An 18927-nucleotide genomic window follows, 5' to 3' on the forward strand; every position below is an offset into this window, starting at 1 on the left:
TTAGATTAGAGGACCTAGCAGATATTCTGTGTAGCTCTTTCTGGAGAGCAGTGCTCCCAGCCATCTTCAGTGCCTCCCAATTGTGTTTCCCAGTCCTTTGCAGACGCACCAGCTGCTCATGGGCACAACAAGCCATTATGCTGGAGACTCTCTAAAATGGCATGGATGAAAAGGTGGGGTTTTGGTAAAATAGTTTTGTGAGGTTGACATTCTCCAAGACACACTGCTACATGAAGTATAGACTAGTATTTTCTTGTGAAGTTTGCATTATATCTCCATTATTAAGGAGTTTTAAAGATCAGAATATGTATTGTGGGTGCACATGAAATTCCACTGATAGGCCAGAGAGAGATCTATCTGGTTGAATGAAATAAACCGCAGCAAAATTCACACAGATATAAACACTTATGAAAGACACCTTTCTACGTTGAGCAGAGGAATTAGGTAAAACCCTCAACTAACTTATAAGTGGAGGGAGTGGGGAGGGGAACCCACAGGGGGAACCCACCCCCCCAAAAAAACCTATCAGCCTTATCTTGAAAAAATGTAGGACAATTAAAAGCCAATAATATTTATGGGGGAGGATTTTGTTTCTTAACATCAAAACAAAATATTTTTTCCTCATAGAAGTTTTTACTCTGTATGTTTTGATGCTAAACCTTACCCTTGATTTTACCTTTGGGCTAAAAGATGCAAAAGTTTTTCATCATCTTTTGTGTTCTTTCACCGTGCATTATCTAAACAGACACCTCATTGCTCAGAGTGCTTATGACTTCTAACCACAAAACAAAGGGCAAAAAAATAGTTATATGTATTTTAAATAAATCATACTAAAACACAGGAGTAATGGCAGTTACTGAAATTCTGTGTCATCCAGGATCTGACTAACTACAATAATAAAACACATAGCAATTACTTGCAGATATAAATTGTTAGGTTACCTCTAACATTCTCTTGAGTTTTGCAGAACAATTTATTTAGCTCAGAAAAGTTAAAAAAACGCACCTACACCGCCATCTTGTGGAAAGTATCCCTTTTCCATTTATTGGATTTTGCTGGATCAAACACCATTTCAAAAGGAAATTTCCATTTCTTTAGTATGCTGCTCTTACCTATCAGACACGTAAACTTTTATTTTTTTAAAATAGGACAGTATTAATTTAACTTCAACTCATTTTCCTACTTTATAACATAAAAAAGATGTGATAGATTCTGCACCGAACTTGTAGTTCAAAGTGCAACTCAGATAAAACCAGCAACTTGGAGAGAAAAATCATATTACACTGAATGCATCTCGGAGACCAATTGGAATATTCTCATTTTCCAGAACCAGATTTGAAAAATCCCCCTTTCGAACACATCCTCTTACCTACAACTTATCCATCACCTGCTCAGCACTTCCAACAAGGCCACCAATAACACCTGTACATTTCTCACCCTCAGAGGAGCTGTAATGGAGCAGAATTCATGACCAGAGTGGGACTAGCTCTGCTGTGAATATGAAGGAAGCACTTCCTTCATCCTTTCCAGGTTAAAACACACTTCCTTCCCAGTGTAGCCTGTAAGAACCACAAGGTATGTATTTTTCACACAGGGCTGGTAAATAACCATTAATCAGTTACAAGTAGTGTTATACAAGATAGACTCAGAAAAAGGATAAGAACTTGGCTAGTTTTCTATTTTCATTAAATGCTTTACATTGAGATAGATAATTTTGAAGGAACCACCCATAAAAGTTAAAAAGCAAAATACCATAACATAGGGTACAAAACTCTTCAGCATGAACAATAACTGCAGCAAAACTACAGTTGGGATACAAGTCTGGAGTTTTGCAAATGTGCTCTGATGCCTCTTTTATGGGCTGTCAGTCTGATATATTTAAAAAACATGTATTCAAGTCTTTCACGTTTTTACCTGGACCTACTCTATCTTCAAGTTAATCTCCCTTATCCGTCTCTACCATACTTCCACAGGCCACTATGGGTATGAATACATCTTTATGCACATCACATTTCCCAAACAAGTCCAGAAAAATACTTTGGCATTCTTGAGCTCAGGAAGATTATACAGCATTTTCTTAGCAGTGTTACTATATTGTCCCCAGCAGGAAGACTACTGAATTCTAAGATCCCGAATGCAAAAAAAAAGAGTCCATTCCAGTCCTGTTTGCCCTCAAAACACAAACAAGCCAACCTTTGTCCATCAGGTATGGGGCAGAGAAGATTACTGGGCGAAGTGGGGTGGGAGATGTGGAACATTTTTTAGTTGAGTGAAAATTGCAACAACCAATAAGACCCTCCTCAGTTATGATGAACTACCACATTCAGAAATCTTCATCTCCCCCTGATTCAGATCCAGTTGTGAGAAACAATAACAAAATTATAAGAAATGTATATTTAATAGGTTTATTTAAAAAAAAATACTAATCAATTAATAATATGTATGATAGTCTTCTGCATCTCAAGACCGTGAAGTTATTTTCTCAGAGATATTTTGGGGAAGGTACCATTGTCCAAGTTACGTCACTACTTACAAGGGCCTGGGATTTTTGGCACAAGAGAGGAAAGTGAAGGGGAACTAGGTTCCAGGGAAGTTTCAAATGAAGATAGGATAAATCCAGGTACAAGTGTGAGAAATTCTGAACCTGCCTGTTTATTAAATTTCAATAAACTATAACAAGCATGAAAATAATTACTTAATAGAAACATTCAATCTTTTCAAACATGTTTACACAAAAATGTATATGCGTACATTTGGTCTAAGACCAAATATACTGTCTTGAACAACGTATAGCATACTTTAATAGTGTACATAAAAAAAGTCTTTGTCAAATAATTTCCACTACACTGCGGTACTTCAGTCATTTGCAAAATGCTGTCACAAACTAATCTTATTTCTATGATATAAATTAAACAAATATATGTTGTCATATGTATATTTTCTCGTTGTGTTATCACAAAATAAATGCTATTTTAAGGCTGTTCTAAAGATATAGGATGAAATTATAAAATAACGTGCTAATATTTTTGTCATTGTTCTAGTTTTTGGAGAAATAAGTATCTGTCATGGGAGGAATGACTGGATTACAGTGCTCAAAAAACAAAGTTCCTCTCATGTGAAATTTGATTGCAAATAACCAAAATGCATTAAGAAGGGAACTAATTTAATTCTCAACGAAATTAGAATGGTAACAGAGAGGTTTACATTTAACTATTTGTACCTGGTGACAACTTATTCTTTGAATTCCTACTCTTTAAAAGACGTGATTATTTTAGTAGAGCTCGATATGTTGTGAACATGTGTGTCTGTATTACTGCAGTGATAGATAAACATATAGATACAAAATATATGCACAGAATTAATATTCTTGCCAAGCGTTTTGTATTAATTCTCAGTACCAACTGACAGATATCTAATTGGAGTAATGGATGTCTAATTTTCTGGAAAGCTATTAATCACTTTCACAAACTTAAGGCCATTCAGTCATTTCTTCCAGTGTTGTTGAAAATGCAGAAATGTTTTGGAATAATTCAGTGTGTTGATGGTAAATATGCTGCAAGGTAATAATCACCTGGCATATCCTGACAGTAGACCAGTGTCAGTTGTATCTCACCAACTGAGCTGAAAGTAAACTAGAAACATATAATGCTACTGTGAAAGGTGTCTCAATGAAAACAACTCAAAGAAAAATAAAACCTGTTCTCAGAATTCAGTTAAACCCAAAGAAATACCACCTTGAATTTAGCTCAGACAAATTTGAAGACTTTCAGAATTCACCACATGCTGTATGTATAAATACATACAGTGCTTCTTAACATATTTGATAGGAAACATATGACTGGAATGTTTCAAACCCTGGGGATAGGCATAAACTTAAATCTACACATAACATATCATAACATAACATAACATGCCTAACAGAACAAATAAAGAAAAAAACAGCCAGCAAACAAACAAAACCCACAAAGCATAGTTCTTGGCTATTTGTTAGGCAAATTCTTCAGATCCTGCAGTTAAAGTCACAATACAGCAGAATACCAGAATACATTTTTACATATCTAATTACATGAAGTCCCTGATAACTGCACTTAAACTGATTCTCAAAAAAGACAGAATTTTCATTACATATAATGAAATTAATTATTTTTCTGTCTTTTCCAGTGGAATAGCTGGGTTTATTGTTAGTTTTCCCTTTATCAGGTAGTATGTATAATTCCTTAGAATACTGCAGAAACCATTATATAGGTGCCACACAGGGGGCAAACTAATTTAACATAAATTAGCAATTATGAGGAAACAGATAATCTGATCTATAGATGACCATATATTACACATAACTATGACTATCTGCCTTTCTTAAGAGTTAAATTATTTTATCTATTTAACTGTAGATGGAAGTACTCCACTCTGTTTTGTGCAATCCAGTACTCATCTACTCATATGAGGAGACCAGTCTCTCACTTTATAGAATATATGGGTAAAATTGTTCCATACATGCTAATGCCAAATATCCTAGATGTTTTGGTTTGAAGCTCCCAGGAACTAAAAGGAAACTGGTATCCTGAAAAACTAGAGCTACAGGCCAAATTCACCAAAATTGACTCTATTGTCAATTCTTAATATTGACTATTCTTAATAGTTTTCCAGTGTTTAAATATCAAATTAGTGGTGATGTATTAAGTAGCAGAAACTATGTTTTCCAGCTTCAGCTTAGATTTGTAGACTCTGTCTACTCAACTGTAGAGAATTAGAACAAACCAAAGAAATATTTTGAGATGATAGTTTAACTCTATTTTTGCAATAATACTTTCTACTCACTCAGTTAACATAGTTATCAGAATAACTGTCTGAATTGGAATTTACAGAGAAAATAGGTTTAGGCCCTAAATAATGAATAATTTGTAGGGCATGTCTAAGGGCTCTGCTCTGCAAGACTCTCTCAAATCTATCAAATAGCTTCCTTGGTTTTAGAGAATAACAAATTCAGGGATTGCACTCCTCTGGGGTTGCCTACAAAAATTTATCTGATGTTAAAAAGCAGGTGCAAAGTTTCATGTTCCTAGATATATTTTCTAATATTTTTTGTCAGGCTGTATAAAATGGAAAGCTGATATTATGTAATAAGTGCAAGCTGAGAACTAGGCGTCCTTAAAATTAATAATAAAAAACTGCAAGCTATAAGTAAAAAAAAATACTACCCTTCAAGATTTTGACAAAATCACTTTCAATTCAAAGAATTCTTCTCAATCCTCATGCTACCCTTTTTTTTTTTTAATTCATCATTCATTCGTGCAGAGATAACAGGGCAGGTTTGTCATGGAAAAAATCTACTCTAAAATAATTAATTTTAAAAACTAGCATCTCTGTTACTACATTGCCCTTCTTCCAAATATATCCAAGCCAGGAATCAAGCATAATGCCACCTGTTATGAAAGGTCTTTTTTTTCCCTACTTTTAAAACTACTTCAAGACACTTAATGCTTTCCTTTGATTCAGAACAGAACAGAATTAAGTTGCTGTGCCACAAAGAGCAAACTGCGACAGTTGATTTCAAAGCAATCCTTCAAGACAAGTCCTGACTGCCATGCTTGTACTCAGTTGAAGGAGATAACTCAAGGGTTTGATGAACAAGAGCTGCTGTTATACAACCTCAGTGGTCTCGAAACTGCAGAAGGAAACTGCTAATATGGGTAGCATATCAGCACTGAAAATGGCAGGTCTGCAAATGTGCAACATCCTCCTGATGGTCATTATTATCATATAAACCCAGTATTCACACATAAAAATATGAAGATCCATTTTTATTGCCTTAGAGCTGGACATCAGAAATCACTTCAATATTTTAGAGCTCTCAACTCAGTGTGTCTGAAAGGACCATGGCTCCATGCTCTGTTCAATAAGGATTTGATTTCTCTGTATTATTTAAACATCCACCTTTAGGGGATTTCGTGTCCTTTTTCTCCACAGTATACTTGCATAATTTCTCACAGATTCTTGGAAACTCATAAAAGTTTTATATATGTGTGTCAAGGTAAGAATAACCATTTTCAGGTAAGTAAAAGTAGTGTCTATTAGGAAAAGCTGTAGAAATCAAAAGAGCTAAGTAATTCTGAGTTGCTTTAGGGCTTTGACTTTGCATTTATTCATACGTGTATCTCAGGAAAATTCCTACTTTCTACATGTTGCTTGTATTAGTGGCACACACAATACCTTCAGTGCCATACTCAGACACTGAACAGTTTTTCAGGATGCAGAAACCAGTAACCTGCTTTAAAGGATTTATTTTTAAAGCATTCCTCCTAAAAGTTACAATTTTGTTCTGCTGAGATTCCCAAATATAGTTTGAGCCTTCAAATTCTCCTAAATATGAAATGACTGTGGTGCTCTTTTAAAGAGAAATTGTACAGTTTTTCAAAGTTAAGTGATTGGTGCACAAGGCAATATTGCCACAGACTTCAGTGGTGCAGTATCAGGCCTTATAAGAGCAGTCATTTCTGCCTTTTCTGTGACTTCTAAATTCAAATTATTTTACTGGCAGTTCTCTCAGAAGAGTTGCATTTTTACACATTAGAGAATGTTTACAATGTTCAAAGCATTAATTAATACAGTAATTAACTATACCCCACAATGTTAATTTATTTAGACACTATTCAAAAGACATAAGATCACAGTTTAAATATTTAAACTGTCTAATTGCTCATTAAATATTTAAACTGTCTAACCAAGACAAAAGTTTTCATAGACTGAAGTGTTTTTCTTCACATATATTATTCTTTATTCTTTCTACATACGCAAATATCTTTATCGATTTATCTCTCTCCTTTTCAGTACAGCTTGAAACAACAGAAAATTATGAATGAAAAGACAAGAATAGACCAAGCAGTAGCATTAATTCTGTATCACGATCAATACCCCAAAACAAGTTTTCTTTCTGCCTCCCTCCCTTCTTGTTATAATTTCTGCAGGTGTCCAGAAAATGTATCACACCAAACAATTACAAGTCTATATCCCTGAGAGAAATTACAAACATGCTCACTGTTTTGCTAACACTTTGCTAAACTTCCTTTGAGACAAGGATATTCTCACGCAATAGTGATACATATCAGACAAAATTATTTCATAAAAAATAATAAATTATTTGAATTAAGGGCTGTACAGGAGGTCAGAGACTTTAAAGAAAATCCAACAAGCCATTTCCTCAAATAACGGGACTTTAATATTCTCTTAAATACCATTCATTTACTGTGCAAGGAATGACCTGCTCCAGACTTCTTTACACATATAAAACAAAGAATTAAACTTGTGAGTATTGATACTTAAACAACCTTATAAACTTGTGCAAGACTGACATGGCCATAAAAACTCTGTTCATCCCTAATAAATCACTCCTTTTATTTTAATAGCACTGGCATAAAAACAAATAACAATCACCATCTAGATTTACAGTGATGTAACTGAGGTCAGTGCTTGGATGCATGTGTTTCAGTGAATGGTTATTTCTATGCACACTTAAAACTCTGAACCATATAGAATTAATGAGGCTGCAAACAAAGGAGAATAAAGTTCTACTTATAATTTGTCTATATGCCCAACACACAGCACCCACGCACAGAGAAACCGGTCTCTCAACAGCAGAGCTAGGTGAACTTCATATTTAGAGGCTTATATTGAGCAGAGGGAAAGGAATAATATAACATGCACAATATAACATGAACCAACCAACTAACTTTCACTACTATCCTGTTCTGTCTTTGTACAGGCAAGTGACCACTAGATTTCATAAAAAAGAAATATGTGTGGTTTCAAGTGGTCTGTTGAATAAAAAGTAGAGGACCCAGTAGCTCAGTTCTGGAAAGAAAATCAAAGTCATACTGAACACAGATAGATCAATTCAATAAGCACCACAAACTACAAAACACCTTTGAACATGCACCATCAATTGCAGAAATGCTATTGTTTAATTTAGCTGGGAAAAAAATGCTGTGACTGTTGGACTATTGCATTTCACTTCATGTGGGATAGAGAAAAGAGGACAGAGAAAGTGAAGGAGATCAAAACTGTTTTTCTGCCTGTAGTCTCTAGTGGGGAATTGGGGATATGCTCTCTATGCTGCCAACAGAGGCATTCATATCATATGTCCTTGAAAAAGCCCCTAAAAAGATAACTGTTTTTATAGCTTATTTCACTCTCCAGCATTGTACTGCCAAGCACTGTAGGACACGTAGCAGAACTTAAGTGAAACTGAACTGACAAATCCCTTATAAGTGTTCTGTTTTAACTTAATAGAATCATGCTGGTGTGCCACCAAGAAGGTCCTCCCTCCATAAGTTACATTATTACAACCAACAAATGGAATTCACAATGAAGAATGCAACTGACTATTATTTCACATCACTTAGATTCTAAGCTTGTTTCGAAAGCCTCTACTTTCCTTTTTTGTATCCACAAAGTACATAAGGCAACAAAGCCTGATGCATTTAAAGGAATCTAGGAATACTCTTGGAAGAAAAGGAATGCACATGAAATTATGATTTCTAGAGCACTTATTTTTGTAATCAAATCAAAACTTCTCTGCACCTTGCTTAAACCCATCTTGCTCAGAAATTTCTTCACACATCTAGAAAAATATCTGTAAACTCACTTCTCATGTGGAACAACAAGAGAACAGCAAGCATCAATTGCTTTCAAAAACATTTTTGAAAAAATATAAATGCCATTCCTTTTGCTCTTAAGTTTACACATATGATCATGGTATGTCTGTGATTACCATGCCACAGACTCAAGACACTGTATAAAATGTTTGCCACTTCTTCACAAAATTCATTTTGTTTGTATAGAAAAACAAACCAACGAACTCCTAGCCCTTCAGTGGTCTCTCATCAAGCTGACATTCACCATTCCACACCAGTTTCTCATAAGTTGGAAGGATTCCACAGAATCTCCAAGGACAAACTTTAGAAGGAGGCTTGAGTTAAAAGATCGGCAGCACATAAACCTGTCTTTTTAATGGCAACCACTTTACATTGTTTAGCACATTTAGCAGGATTTAAGGATGAATCTAATACAGTCACAAACTTTCAGAAAAAAGCCTGTGAGGTAGAGGGGGAAAAAATGGTGAGGGATGAAATATATAGTCACTGCCAACAGGTCTTGAGCAAGTACTGCATGAGCAGGTGAAAAAAAATCTAGTGACTGTGAAGAGCTTGATGACAGCTCTGGGTCTGCTTCCCTTATTCAACTGTTTCCACTTATATTCACCTCTGCATCTGTTACATATTTAGGGGTGTTTTTATTAGTAGCTTTGGATCCATTGAAGCAGGTGAGTATGTATTCAAAAGACAACTAAAAAGAAAATAAGACATTAAAAAGAAAACATTAAATAGTTCAGAGAAAAGTAGAAGGATAAAGGGAGCTCTTTGCAAATAAAGGCATTAAACTCATTTTAATTGAGTTTATGCCATTTGAATGTAGACAAATGAATAAAACAGTTTCATTTTAAATGAAATCAGGGGAACGAAATTTGGTGCATATAATCTCTCTTGGCAAGGACTTCTCAAGAAGGATAACAGCAAATACACACACGTACCACCTGCAAGTGTCTATCATACAATGATCTTCCTTAAGCAGCTTTCCCCCACCTTCCCACCCTTCTACATTAAGTAATTATTTAAAACTCACTTTATAATCTTACCTGTTTTCTTCTGTATTTATGTGCTGACAGAAGTCCCAGGTCAGGAAAGCATGTGGTATGCGCTTGAGATCCAAGTGCATAGTGGCAGGGAGAAGGGTTAATTCCCCGCAAAATGCCTTTCTGAATATGAACTCTTTGGCCAAGGGTGATGAATTTATGCTTTTGTTTTCATGCTGTTCTTGGAGGGAAAAGGAAAAAAGAAAAAAGTAACCCACAGACTTGTCTCCAAAGTACTTAATATCTTTTGATTCATACGTAAATAGGTTTTTGTTAGGTTTTGGGGTTTTTTTCCATATATAACCTTATATGCCTTAATTGCTGGGTAGGACAATATGCAGCTATATATTTGGGACTATATGGAAAAGTATTAAAATACATTATAACAATTAATTTTCTTTGTACTGCTGAGTCTACATAATTTTGACAGGGACTGTGAAGGACTCAACAATCCAATAGATTGTAATTTCACATCTAAAAAGTTTAGAGGTGCTGCAGAACTATTTAAGCACTTGACCAGCTCCTCCCTCAAAGGAATACAAAGGAATCCAAACATCTGTATTAAAGTGCAGTTACATGATACATTGTCTTGTCTTCAGACAGCAAAGCCAGTTTAAGATGTTTCCATGCATTTCCTCCCTGACCCCAGCTATTCCTTCCTTCCTTTAAGCTGCTCCCTGGAAAAAGCCAATTATATAAAACCTTCTTTGTGGTTTAGATGTTTTACCTGCAGTAAAATACCTCTCTCTATTTTTGATCACAGATGAAAACACCCTCCAAATTACAAGTACCTACATATTATTGGAAGGAAGACACTTTCCTCTTTTAAAACACCCATGGTGATGATGTTTATAAAGTAATCCAGAGGAAATTGTCTGGATCAATGACAAAAAATCCATGAAATTCTGGTCTAGGTATCAGGGAGCTCACAGAGACACAGTTTACATTCCATTTGCTTTTGCCAAGACTGCTTATCTTGTAGCTGTACATATGATGCAATAAGAACCATAAAGTTGTGAAGCGGGAAAAAAACAAACAAAACAAAACAAAACCTTCACTCCTTATGTGAACTACAGATTGGTGGTTAAGACAGTCCCTGAAAGGGAGGCATATATTTGCATTCCTACTGCTGAGGAAAATACTACATGTCCTAAGCCATAACGCAAAAGGCAAGTCACAGAATCACAGAATCATGTAGATTGGAAAAGACCTCGAAGATCATTGAGTCCAACCATTGACCGATCACCACCTTGTCAATTAGACCTTAACACTAAGTGCCACATCCAATTGTTTCTTGAACACTTCCAGGGAAGGTGACTCCACCACATCCCTGGGCAGTCCATTCCAGTGTTTAACAACCCCTTCCTTTAAGAAATTCCTTCTGATGTCCAAACTGAGCCTCCCCTAGCGCAACTTGAGGCCATTTTCTTTCATCCTGTTGCTAGTTGTCTGGGAGAAGAAGCCAACTCACACCTTGTTACAACCTCCTTTCAGGTAGTTGTAGAGAGCAATAAGGTCTCCCCTGAGACTCCTTTTCTCCAGGTGAAACAACCCCAGCTTCCTCAGATGCTCCTCATATGATTTACTCTCTAGATCCTTCACCAGCTTTGTTGCCCTTCTCTGGACATCAGTGTCTTTCTTATAGTGAGGGGCCCAAAACACAGAACTCAAGGTGCAGCAGCATCAGTGCCGAGTACAGGGGGACAATCACTTTACTAGACCTACTGGCCACACTGTTGCTGATACAGGCCAGGATGCCATTGGCTTCTTGGCCACCTGGGCACTGCTGGCTCATCTTCAGCCACTGTCAACCAGTACTCCCGGGTCCTTTTCCGCCCTTCCAGCTACTCTTCCTGCAGCCTGTATCGCTGCAGGGGGTTGTTGTGACCCAAAGGCAGGACCCAGCACTTGGCCTTGTTGAACCATAGACAACTGGCCTTGGCCCATCGATTCAGCCTGCCCAGATCCTTCTGTAGAGTCTTCCTACCTTCCAGAAGATCAACACTTCCACCCTCTAGTGTCATCTGTGAACTTCCTGAGGGTGTACTTGATCCCCTCGTCCAGATCATCGATAGATATTAGACAGGACTGGGCCCAATACTGAGCCCTGGGGAACATCACTAGTGACCATCCAACAACTGGATTTAGTTCCATGCACCACCACTCTCTGAGCCTAGTCATCCATCCAGTTTTTAACCCAGCGATGAGTGCACCTGTCCAAGCTCTCGGCTGACAGGTTTTCCAGAAGAATACCATGGGAGACAGACTTTGCCGAAGTCCAGGTAGACTACATCCACAGCCTTCCGCTCATCCAATCCTGCCACCTATCTTACAAGCAGATCACTGCAGTAAGTGGACTCCAAGGATGTCTAACAGACCAAGTCTCAAGGAAATATGCGTAAATAAGCTGGTTGGGTTTGGATGCTGACTATTTGAAATGTTTCTCAGTACTATTTAGGACTGGACACAAAGATATGTTCAAGTTTGTGGAGCTCTAGACTATATGAATTTTAATGTTTCTTTTGAATTCTGGTGGCTTTTAAGAGACAGTTTTGTGCTTAGGCATCCTAACTTAAGTTGATGCCAACTTTTTTCAAACTTAGTTTAATAACTCCTTTGAACACTCCTGTTACTCTAATTTATAAGGCAACATATTTGTTCATATTCAGATAAAATATATCAGATAAACCACAGCTAATGTTACTAAAAAAATGTAGATGTATGTTTTCTTAGAAATAATCATCATAAGGAAGAGAACATATGATGATTTAATCAGTGAAAACATTTTAGTTCTTGAAAAATATATGAATAATAAACACATGTCAAGAAGAGCAAGGCATCTATAAGCATAGAATTTTGAGAAATAGCAGAAAATATTTCTCTCTGAAAACATTTTCCAACAGTCTGCAATGTTGCAAATTACATCAATGCTTGTCATTTTTTCCAAACTACAGTCACAGCGTGAAATTACAAACCATGATAAGATGATAAAGTATACTATCAAACTAATTTCCCACTAACAGCATGGTAGCCTCACAAGAGGAATTAGATTTCATTTTTTGTCACATATTTGGCACATTTACAGATACCTTCGGACGTTAATTCATCAAATTTAACAAAAACAACAGTTTGCCAACTGCTGAGTTCGGGGAACTAAAACATTCAAACTACTCACAGGTATTCAGCCTACATGGCCAGATTGGGTCTAACCCAAATCAAAGCGTGCCAAGTAGGGCCACATTGGTGGCAAAGGAGTAAGACCTACTAATAGCACAAACTAGGCTAAGGGCAGAAAAGGATACAGGGAGAGGAGACAAGACAATGCATAAATGAGTCATGGGGATTTAGGCAGTAGAGAAGAAGATAGTACAGTCTGTTTAGAGACAGATTAGTCAACTTTCATTAGTTCACTCTATTACTTGAAAAAATTTGGTTTTCTCCAGAACATATTTAGGGAGGCAAACAAAAATAATGCATCACAGTGTCATAGAAAAAAAAAATTAAAAAATCAAATATGTAACTGTCATTTATTTTGTGGTGCTTTTAATAGAAAAAGCTTTATCCTTCTCAAGAAAGTTACAAAACTTACTTTTGCTGACAGTCTTAATAGAATTTGCTTGCCCCTTTTGTGTAATCATAATTGATCACCTTCATTGTTATGTGCAAAACATTTCACACAGCTGCAGAAATACTGGAAACGCTTGTTGCTTTCAAGTTCCTGAAGGTATTTTAAACAAGTATATCTCAAAATCCCATTTTATAGAGAAAAGAGCTTGGATAGAAGAGATTATCCCAAGACATATTTCTTTCTTATTCATGAAGTAACCAATCTTTCTTAGTCAAAAGATTCAAATACATGAATGGACACCTCTAAATGGTGCTGTTATGATTAAATCTTCAACTTTCTGCTGCATGGAAAGACTAGCACTATATCCTTAACAGATGTAGTGCTGGAATGGTTATATACTCTTCAGAGAAATTGCAGAATATGATTTATCACCCTAACTCCAGTAAAATGATACTGAATGGAGTGCTGTCAGCGACGAACGACAATTCCAGCCGATTGAACTTTTCTAAAGAAAGTAAAAGATGGAATCATTTCACTATTTTACAATTTGGAAAAGCAGCCTGGAGTGCTGAAACCTGCCAGAATTTCTATAATTAGTGGCCTTCTACTATCTACTTTAAGCAAGGGAATTGTACCATGTAGATTATGGGATCCGAGGCCACACAGAGTGTAATTTTCACCATATCTGGCGGAGGATTTAAATATGAGTACAGCTTTATGCAGACAAATTTTCTAAATTATAAAACATTACTACACAAAACCACTCAAAATTAGGTGTTTTCAAATCCTTGCAACTTGAAATCTAGGTTTCCAACATACTGGGTCTGAATCTGCCACAAGAAAAAGCTAAGCACAAGGTAACTTTCAATGTGATATTTCAATTGAGAAATAAACCAGTTTCCAAGTTCATGACTGGTGTACACAAACTGTGAGGATTTAAAATCTGCACATACTTATTCTAGTGAAATAACTTCCAGGAGGACTTGAGTCTTTACTTTCAATACCAGATCAGCAGAACATAAAGAAGCAAGCCTTGTTCACATTACTATAATGTCTCTCAAATAACCTGACTGTTTTTTTCTTAAAGGAGAAAAAGCAATTTCCTTCATTAAAGAACAAATATTTAAACTTATTCTCCCTCCCCTTATTTTTTTGACATTTTAATATTAATATTTGAGAGTTTTAAGTTCTAGTCAGCATTGCATTAACTGTTGCTCTAACAAGTGTTAATGCAGTTCCTGTCTTTCCTCTGAAGAGCTATAAAAACACAGTGCTTTCAAAATTTAGGTAAGGATATAAATCTCAGCTCCAGGTGTTCCTGAATTACTTTCCATAATCTGAAATGAAACTAGTCTTGACCAACTCTGAATAAAGTTTGAATGCAGTATAGACTGGTACTAAGTTAAACCACCAGAAGAACGAGTATGTAAAACAAACCAAAACTTACTGACATATTTACTTTCTGGAAGGCATGTTAAATGAACTTTAAAACCAGATCTGAAAATCCAGCTGTAAATGGGTATGCAAAAGTGATTAATGAGTGCTGAACACCATCCAGATCACATACTTGTAAGAACTACAGCAAGCTACTAAAAATTCCACCCTGAAGTGACAATTCAATTTAAATTAGAACTTGCAGTTACTTTTCTAATTTAAGTAAATAGTAATTCTATGGTTGCCATATATCAGAAAAACTTGTTTAGTAAGAGTATAAAACAGCTCAGTACAACAGACATAAACAACGACCTTTTCAAATTTCATTCCTGAGTGAAGAGTCCACAACTTCTTCACTGGAACCCTAACACAAATCCTCCTGAGTCTGTACCCCTAATCATGTTTCTACTTCTGATGAGTTTCTGAATGTCTCTTCTATCCCCCAACCGCCACCACTAACTAGAAAATCCTCCCTCATTATCTTGACTGATTGCTTCAATTAGCAAGCAATTCAGTCAACTCACATTATGTTTTATGTTTCAATTCCAGGAAGGTAAAGGTTCACTGATATACTTCAGGTTTACTTAATTAGGAGGAAAATTAACTTAAATGTTCTAAAGAGACAGTGCTGGATTAGACTGCCTGACTAATGCTTATAAACTGCACCAGCCAAGGCCTTCCTTGCCAATCATGTCCTGGGGGGCATCAGGCAAAGCATCGCCAGCTAGGCAAGGGAGGGGATTGTCCCACTCTGCTCTGCACTGGTGCAACCTCACCTTGAATATTGTGTGCAGTTTTGGGCACCACAATACAGGAAAGACATTAAGCTACTAGAGAGCATCCAAAGGAGGGCAATGAAGATGGTGAAGGGCCTTGAGGGAAAGCCATATGAAGAGTGGCTGAGGGCACTTGGTCTGTTCAGCCTGGAGAAAAGAAACTGAGGGAAGACCTCATCGTGGTCTACAATTTCCTCATGAGGGGAAGAAGAGGGGCAGGCACTGATCTCTTCTCTGTGGTGACCAGTGACAGGACCCAAGGGAATGGCCTGAAGTTGTGTCAGGGGAGTTTTAGCTTGGATATTAGAAAAAAGGTTCTTCACCCAGAGGGTCATTGAGTACTGGAACAGGCTCCCCAGAGAAGTGGTCACAGCACCAAGCCTGACAGAGTTCAAGAAGTGTTTGGACAATACTCTCAGGACCATGGTGTGACTCTTGGGGATGGTCCTGTGCAGGGCTAAGAGTTGGACTAAGTTGGCTAAGAGGGATGCTTGTAGGTCCCTTTCAACTTGGCATATTCTGTGATTACAGATGGCTTTCTCTGGCTGACAAGAAGCTCAACATGAGCCAGCAATGTGCACTGGCAGCCCTGAAAGCCAAGTGTACCCTGGGCTGCATCAAAAGCAGCCTGGCCAGCAAGTCGAGGGAGGTGATTCTGCCCCTCTATGTGACTCCCCCCCTTGAGTACTGAGTCCTGCTCTGAGATCTCAATGTAAGAAGGATGTGGACCTGTTGCGGCAAGTCCATGGGAGGCCATAAAGCTGACTACAGGGCTGGAGCACCTCTCCTATAGAGACAGGTTAATGAGAGTTGGATTTGTTGAGCCTGGAGAAGAGAAGCCTCCAAGGAGACCTTACAGCAGCCTTCCAGTATCTAAGGGAGGCTGAAAGAGACCTGGAGAGGGACTTTTTACAAGGATGTGGTATGATATGACAAGGGGGAATGGCTTTAAACTGAGAGTAGGTTTAGTTTAGATATTAGGAAGAAATTCTTTGCTGTGAATGTGGTAAAGCTCTGGAACAGGTTTCCCAGAGAAGCAGTGGATACCCCATCCCTGGAAGTGTCCAGGTCAGGCCGGATGGGGCTTTGAGCAACCTGATCTAGTTAAGGGTGTCCCTGCCTATCCAGGTGGGCTGGATTTGATGATCTTTAAGGTCCCTTCCAACCCAAATCATTCCATGACTTAGTGTATTTAGAGACATATATTACTTTTTGTATTTATCTCAGAACAACAGATGGGTAATGCAGATTTCAATTATAAGGGCTGTGAGTTTAATATTTGGAACCAGTAAAAAATCCATTATTAGGTAACGTATCAAATCAAAATAGCCCAATTTTAGTGATTATTTTCTGATCATTGTGATTTTGCCTCAATAGGTGTCCAGTGATATTTGCCTTAGCAAAAACAATGATTCTTCAAATTTTCCTTTTTTTTTTTAAGTACTTAAACACTCATTTGGACCTATTTTCCCTTTAAATTATATGAAATACTATTTATATTTTATCTGCCCATGTACTTCTCTCAATTACCATTGGTTCTATGTTGATTTAACATATCAAATTCCAAGTCTAGAGTTCAAATAATTTAATCATCTTACTGCATTTCAAATTTTTATATCAGTTCAGGTTTTCTAGCTCTAGAAAATGTGGTGCATATGCAAATATGAACAGGCAGCAATATTCCTGGATTTCTGTCTTCCTTCTCAGTCCTGAAAACTAGTCAGCAAAACTGAGACCTGCAGTATGCTTGACATCTGTAATTCCTATGATTCAGTGACAGGTATATAACACAATGTGATAATGTCTCCTTCACAAAGTAACCCATCTTTCTTAGATGGACTAACCATTAGAAGGAAGAACCACATTGAAATACTGTGCAGCAGTAGTTTGATTGGCTGTTGGCAGTCTGGTTGTTTTTCTGAAGAGAAAAATGGGAGAAAAACAGAAAAAAAGATTTTGTGGATTTTTGTTTGGGATTTGGTTGGTTGGTTTGGGGGGGGGTGTTTTTAAATTGTACATTAGAATAAGTGAAAAAATTACATTAACATGTTTATGGTAATCAGTTATGGGTCTTCAATCAGTTCTATATTTAGAAATGGATTTACACGCCCCTCAGCAACTAGCAGAGTTAGAAAGTTTTTAGTGAGAAAAGTGTTTTATGTTGAAAAGTGACATCTTTTTCTATTGCTTAAAATATATTTTTATCAACATGTCTGAGGAAGATGACAAAACTTATATGTTATTTAACTTAGTTATTTTGCATCAGCAAAGATATGAATGAACTATCTACAGGAACAACCACTCCAAAAAAGTTTGCCAGACACATGACAATGACGAACTATTTTCTTTTCTGAATATAAGGGAGACTAGCTCTTATGCCACTAGGAAGCAAGTCAGTAAATGCTACCAAGTTTTGAACAACTCAATATAAGAAGAGATCACTGTTAAAGTAAGGGCTGTCCTTGTTCAAGCTATTTCATCAACAGCAGAACATGCATGCGCAGAAGAGATGCACTTACATAACCGAGAGATGGGACTGAGGGCCTCTGGCTGGGCGGTGCTGGCCACACCTGGGAGGTTGTGGTCACTCAATTAATTGTATAAAAGCAGATAGCTGTTTCTTGGAGGGGAGCTAGCTTCACACCAAGGACAACGTTACCTTTGGCAGGGACGCCTGCCAGTTTGTGAACTTACTGTCTCTCCAAGGATGCAGCTACTTCTATTGGTAATTATAGGCATGCTAGGTCGGTAAGATAACTTTATGGGCAACAGCTGGGTAACTGGGGAGGTCGTGCTGGGGGCTTATTTCTCTCCTCCTTCCTCCCTTTTGGGTTTGTTCATTTTGTTGGCCACCTCTTGCTAACAAATATTGGTTTTTGTTAAGCTTTTAACGGTGTCATGGTTTCAAGATTCGGTATGGTCCAAACCCTCCCTAATACACCATACAAAAACTCTAATTTAAAATACAGTCAATCCAAAAGTCTGCATAAAATCCTTAGAAGTTTCACAAACACTTTTAGAGTTTGTTAAAAAAACCCAAACAAACAAACCCACAAGCAAACAAAGCAACAAGAAAAACAACCATCTCAAAATCAGCTGTATCTTACAGTTTACCTCAGGTTTCTTTGGGAAGTCATATTCACACATGATAAGATGGGTCAAGGTAGCATAAAACTATCCCTGGAGATATGAGAAACTGAATGTAGGGTTAGAGACTTTGAAAAAAAAATCATTTATCTACATTCAGTCGGTCAACAATTCTTAGGGTCACTTTTTCCTCAGAACCAAGAACATGGCCCTGCTATAGCCAACTTACCTTCAAACATGGAAGAAACATTGTAGTGTGTGTGAGAAATATCTCCTATTAAAATTTCGGAGATAGCCAAATAAAGTGAAACAAAGAACTTTATTAACAGCACGCTGGGTGCACCGGACTCGTGACCAGGTCCAAGCTCACCCTG

The 18927-nt window shown here is 37.2% G+C and overlaps 1 long non-coding RNA gene across 1 annotated transcript; it reads right to left on the minus strand.

The window, feature by feature from the left end:
- Positions 1-1460: 1460 nt before the first annotated feature.
- Positions 1461-18640, minus strand: LOC113964427. The gene is made up of 3 exons (XR_003533189.1): positions 18581-18640; positions 9692-9864; positions 1461-1559 (listed from the first exon to the last, which is right to left on the minus strand). It is a non-coding gene; the product is annotated as an uncharacterized LOC113964427 (long non-coding RNA).
- Positions 18641-18927: the final 287 nt, after the last annotated feature.

The sequence above is a fragment of the Neopelma chrysocephalum genome, unplaced genomic scaffold (assembly GCF_003984885.1).
Source record: "Neopelma chrysocephalum unplaced genomic scaffold, ASM398488v2 Primary Assembly neopelma1_42, whole genome shotgun sequence".
In the NCBI taxonomy this organism is placed as follows: domain Eukaryota; kingdom Metazoa; phylum Chordata; class Aves; order Passeriformes; family Pipridae; genus Neopelma; species Neopelma chrysocephalum.